The sequence below is a fragment of the Thunnus maccoyii genome, chromosome 16 (genome assembly GCF_910596095.1).
Source record: "Thunnus maccoyii chromosome 16, fThuMac1.1, whole genome shotgun sequence".
Lineage (NCBI taxonomy): Eukaryota > Metazoa > Chordata > Actinopteri > Scombriformes > Scombridae > Thunnus > Thunnus maccoyii.
Window position 1 is genome coordinate 22,314,276 of NC_056548.1, and position 5,405 is coordinate 22,319,680.

General features: G+C 39.3%; 1 long non-coding RNA gene across 1 annotated transcript; it reads right to left on the minus strand.

Annotated features, from left to right (window-relative positions):
* Nucleotides 1-2,837: 2,837 nt before the first annotated feature.
* LOC121881243 lies at nt 2,838-4,262 on the minus strand. Its single transcript, XR_006091729.1, has 2 exons — nt 3,498-4,262; nt 2,838-3,252 (listed from the first exon to the last, which is right to left on the minus strand). It is a non-coding gene; the product is annotated as an uncharacterized LOC121881243 (long non-coding RNA).
* Between the last annotated feature and the right edge of the window lie 1,143 nt (nt 4,263-5,405).

A 5,405-nucleotide genomic window follows, 5' to 3' on the forward strand; every position in this document is an offset into this window, starting at 1 on the left:
CTGGTTTAAATGTGGAGTTTTAAGCCATCTAGCTCAAAAGTTTAACCTCTCTCTCCAAATTGTATTTCTCATTTTCCTATTTGCAATCATCTTTTGGACATGGCATCTAGTACTTTTAATCTTCCTCTATAATCCAATTCAAATTTCATTCCTTATTATCTTTAATATTCAAATTATATTCTATTTTGTAATGCTCAAATTTTACCTATTATTAATATTTATTATGTACCTATACACTATATTCAGACTTATGCATTGCCACTGCCACTATCAGCATGTGGTTGTTATACATTCTCTACACAGGAAGGCGTTCCAACATTAGCAATAAACAGGTGATAGCTTTCTTGCTAAATAATAATAAAGTTTAGGCACAAAATGAATAACATTAACTAAAATATAAATATCAAATAAGCTTTCATTGTGCTGGATCATAGTAATTAAACTATGCACTTAAATAAAATATAAATAAATTCACCTCAGTATGCGCTTGTTTACATCAATACATAACGTGTTATTTGGGTCAGGATGCACTGCGAGCCCATATGATAGTGTGAGTAGGAGCTCTGTGTCCAAACCCCCATACTGCAGGCTGCAGCACTGATCACTCAGGTCTTTTACTAGACTGCTTTTGTTAATTTTTTTCTGTTTTGTGGATGGAAATCCAACAACTTTCGACACATTGCTTTTTAAATGGTCAGGAGTGGTGATCTCCATGGGTTCATCGCTCTCTGCCATTTCTGATACTGTAATGTCACATTAGCACATTGAACATGAGACTGTGTGTGTTCATTAGATGCAGATACACCAGTGTATTGCAAGCCCAGCAGCCTGCCAGGCCTGAGCTGACCCCCCTACCCGGCCTAAACATCTGGGAGTTTTAAAAAAAATGGATTTAAAGAAGTTTTCTAAACTAAAATGTGTTATACAAGTAGCATAGCTCCTTTAAAGAACAGCTCCGTGCGTAGCGAGTGTGCGGTCTAGAGAGAAGCAGGGTTCAAAACTGCATACTAACGTAGTGCCTACTACATACTCAATCAGTATGTATTGCATACTGCCTACTAAATGAAAGACTAAGTATGCCTTTAGCAAACTGTTCACACTGAAGTATACAGCCAAGTATCCCAGAATACATTTCACACCAACTCGTAGCAATAGTGGAGATTTTAAAGCAGGCTAAAAGCAGTTATAAATTTTGCTGTAGGACTGTCAATATGTCATTTTATTAAGTTTTAATATTTTTTCAGGCATCTAGATTTCCAGTGTGTGCTCAGTTTTTCCAAATAACACCTGTTTGTAAATCTTTTCAGAGAATTGAAGGGGACGCTGGCTGGGTTTGTTTACTCAGCTGTACCTTAATGTCCTGGGTCCCGCTTCACATTCACTCGCCATAATCTCATTAACATCTTATATTAACATCTTATTAACAAAATTTATGGCTGAGCTGGTGTATTGGATTACATTAGATTGTACAGGTGGACCTAATAAAGTGGCCAATGAGTGTATGTTTGATAATTAGTAGATATGTATGAATAAATAAATAACTAATAAGCAAAATAAATAGTGCCATGTTCACATTGTACCACCTGGACAGTTTGCTGCAGACTACTTTAACCAGAAACTGTTCCGTTCTGTCCAGTTTCAAGCCGTCTGTGACAACAAGGGTCGCTTTCTCAATGTTCACGTGGGCTTCCCTGGCTGTGTGCATGATGCCCGGGTCCTCAGGTGCAGCCCCTTCTATGTGCTCCAGCTGTATCCACCTCCAGGATGGTACCTCATTGGTGATTGAGGGTATCCATGTTTGGCTCAACCCATTTGCCTGATGACCCCATTCCGTGAGCCTGTCCAGAATGCTGTTGCCGGCAGGTACAACACAAGGCTGTCCAGGGCAAGGTGTGTGGTGGAGGGTGCTGAAGACCAGGTGGAGCTCCATCTTTTTGAAGGCACTAGAGGTCAAGGTGGAGTGTCAGAGGTCATTATTCACTGCCTTTCCCTCCACAACCTCTGCATCAGGAATGGGGACATTTTAGAACCTGATGAAGGTGGTGATGATGGGAATGACTGTGATGAAGCCAATTAGCCACCCAAGCAGTTTGGGGACACCCTCAGAAACAAGCTCAAAGCTGCAGTGTCTGCTCCAGATGATCCCTGTACAGCAGGAATATGATTATTGCTAAGTTTTTGTTTATTTCAACCTTTACTCAGGGAGTTGTTTAATTTTCCTCATTTCAATTTCAATGTTATCCAACCCTGGTGAATACACGTACATAGTTGTAGTGAAGTTAGTTCACATTTACATTTTTACATTTTACATATTCCCTGACAATACTTTGCGCATTCCTGCAAAAAACTGCACAGCTCTATTATTTAAAAATCTTATAAAAAAACTTATTCTTGTAACACTTTTTCATATCTTTTATTGTTAATTTGTCACTTATGTTTCTTGTATTTTGCAGTACTTGGCTGTTTTTGTCCTTGCACTGTATATTGTTATGCATCACCAAAACAAACTCTTGGCAATAAACCTGTTACTGACTCTGACTGCACTGGCTGTCTCCTACATTTTCATGAACCCTTTTAAGTCAACAATCCTGCCAAGATATTATTATTATACTAATAATTGTATTACTTTGATTTAGACAGGGGTCTGTAGCATGGAGCCAAGATGATGATCATGGGGATCAATGTTTGCTCAATGCAAGCATCAGACTACACTACCTGTTGGTATGAGGTGTATATACATAATTCCTTATTTTATTTCACTATTGTGTCATTACTGTCTCTCTGTTCTATTCATAATCCATCTGAAAAAATGCTATAAAATAATCAGAAAAAAAGACTGCAAATCTTTTGTCTTTTATTTCTTTTTTGCAAAAATGACTCTAACATCACCATTAATCTTTCCTCCCTGGCTATACGCTCCTTCTCCCTCTCCTCCTCGCCATTCCTCCCTAGCTCTGCTGTCCATGCCCTCTTGCTCCCTCCTCTCATTGTGCCTTCTCTCTCCTTCTCTCCTTTCTCTCTCCAGTGCCTCTCTCTTTTTCTTCTCCACCCTTTCTCCCAATCCTGGAACATGAGCCACTCCGACTCACGTCTTCTCTTAGCTGGAGTGCAACTTCCTGCTCTGGAGAGACCACTGCTGCAGGGGTTGGTTCCATGGCAGAGGAGATGAGGGTTGGTGGGGTTATGGATGGTCTTTGCCCCATCACCTCATCCATGATACCAAACCACTTCTGTGCGTGGTGCCTTTAGTTCCTACAAAACAATATAGGCAAAGGTCATCTGATAATCATTATTTAGCTAAACGTTTCACCACTAATCATATACTCTGTGATTACATTAGGGAAACCAGGGACAGCAATGTTTTAATTAATTGTAATTATTACCCAGCACTGACTTTGCCTGATTATTTTGAAGAAATCAAACCTCATAATCAAACATCATCATGTTTCATTTGTGTTAAACATCAAGACTGTAGTGCTTTTGATAGTTCAACTCACTTTGTAGTTTTGCTTTAGATTGTCCCACTTTTTTGGCCCACCCAGCCTCTACCTTCACCTCCAACCTGTGCTCCTTAACATACATCCTGTACAAGCATAACATTGGTCAAGTTACCATAACCTTTTCACAGGGGATAGGGTGTGAACTTTTTAAAAATGTGAACATCTACCAGCCACTGACAGATAATTGTTCAAATTCACCTGTCACTAAAGAGTAAGTAATTATTTTGTGTCTGAAATCCACCATCCACTTTCATATTTTACCGGCATTTGGCTGGTGACTGGTGCTAATTTCCCACCTTTATGGTCATTGAAATGATCCCTTAACAACAAAACTAACTGGTTATCAGCAATATGTAAAATAATACATTTCAGGAGAGCAGAACATTAACTTATAATGAGCCATGCATATGAAAATTACAACACTTAATAACACAACGTTATTTATACGTTTACAACGTTATACGTTTGCCAGTAAAGAGGTCCTCATTCTTAGCCCTCCATTTAATGAGTCGCTCAGTGTCTTCATCAGTCCCTTGTAGAAACCAACAATGATGTACGGCGTTATTAATCACAGTTACTCATCACACATCCACATTTACAGTTCAGTTGTGATTACGGTGTTATTAGCCAGCTCGCTAACTTCTATGCTAAATTACCATGTATGCTAACAAGCTGGCAGGTCAGTCAGAGCAGTACATATAATTCCAACAATAGATACATTCATTACGAATATAAACGTCGTCATTTGAATATTATTTGACCACGTACAAGCCGTATTAGAGTTTGGTTACTCACATTTGTAAGCGCTCTGTTGCTGGCTGAAAGCTGACACGAAAGAGACACGAAAGCTGTGTTTGAAATCGCATACTAACATGTTATTCATACTAAGTAAGATGTCAAATTGAGTATGTAGTGCATTCCAACTTCATAGTATGTGGATTTTGTGAACGTGAGAAATACCTGGATGTGTACTACATTAGCAAGAATTTCTGAGCATGCAACATGAGCTTACTCGACATACTCAACTGCCCCACAGTACTCTTCAGACTGTGCAATGGAGGAGATGAGCCAGGCTAAAAACTGTTGTAATTTTCACTATAGGACTGTTAATGTCAGTTGACTACATTTTAATATCTTTTCAGGAGAGAAAGTCAGTCTAGCAAAAATAGACCCTGCACGTAAAGGTAGTGGAGCCTGACAGAGCCAGACATTACACTCCACCTCTACCGGTCCCTGTAGGCTATATTGCTTTTTAAATGATCAAGCAGCAAGAGCTTTCCAGGCTTTATTGTGTGTTGCATTGATGTATGAGCGTTTTCTTTGACAATTTACTTTAAACATTGGAAAGGCTGCTTTCAGTAATTGTAAATGTTTCCATGCGCGCAGTAATGTCACTGCCGCAAATATCCTGAGATATTTAAGCAGCAAAACTAAAAATAGTAGTTATCAACTTGACAGGACAGATGAAACTCTCTGGGGGAAAGAGAATTAAACTTTTAGCCTCTGAAATAATATTTTTAGACAGTTCTGATCGAGGTCAGGATTTATCAGGAGGACAGCTGCTTTACTCCAAACAATATCACTGTATGAACCTGGGCAGTGTGTGTGTAATGGATCACTTTTTGGATGTGTAGAAGAACGCAGAACATTAATAATCATTAGATCCTGACCGATCCTGTCGGTGTGTCTGGAGATTTAAATAATCAATGAAGTTACACCGCTGTGCCTTGTTAGTAAATGTACACAGCGTCTCTGCAGGGGGGATCGCTGCAGGTATTTAATGAACTCAAAAACTTTTTGGGGGGGCAAATAGTCAGAAATCCCGGACCCCCACCTGAAATCATGTTCCCGTGGTTATGTACCTGACTGTACTGTGACAAAATAATCTCCACTCAAAGCTCCACT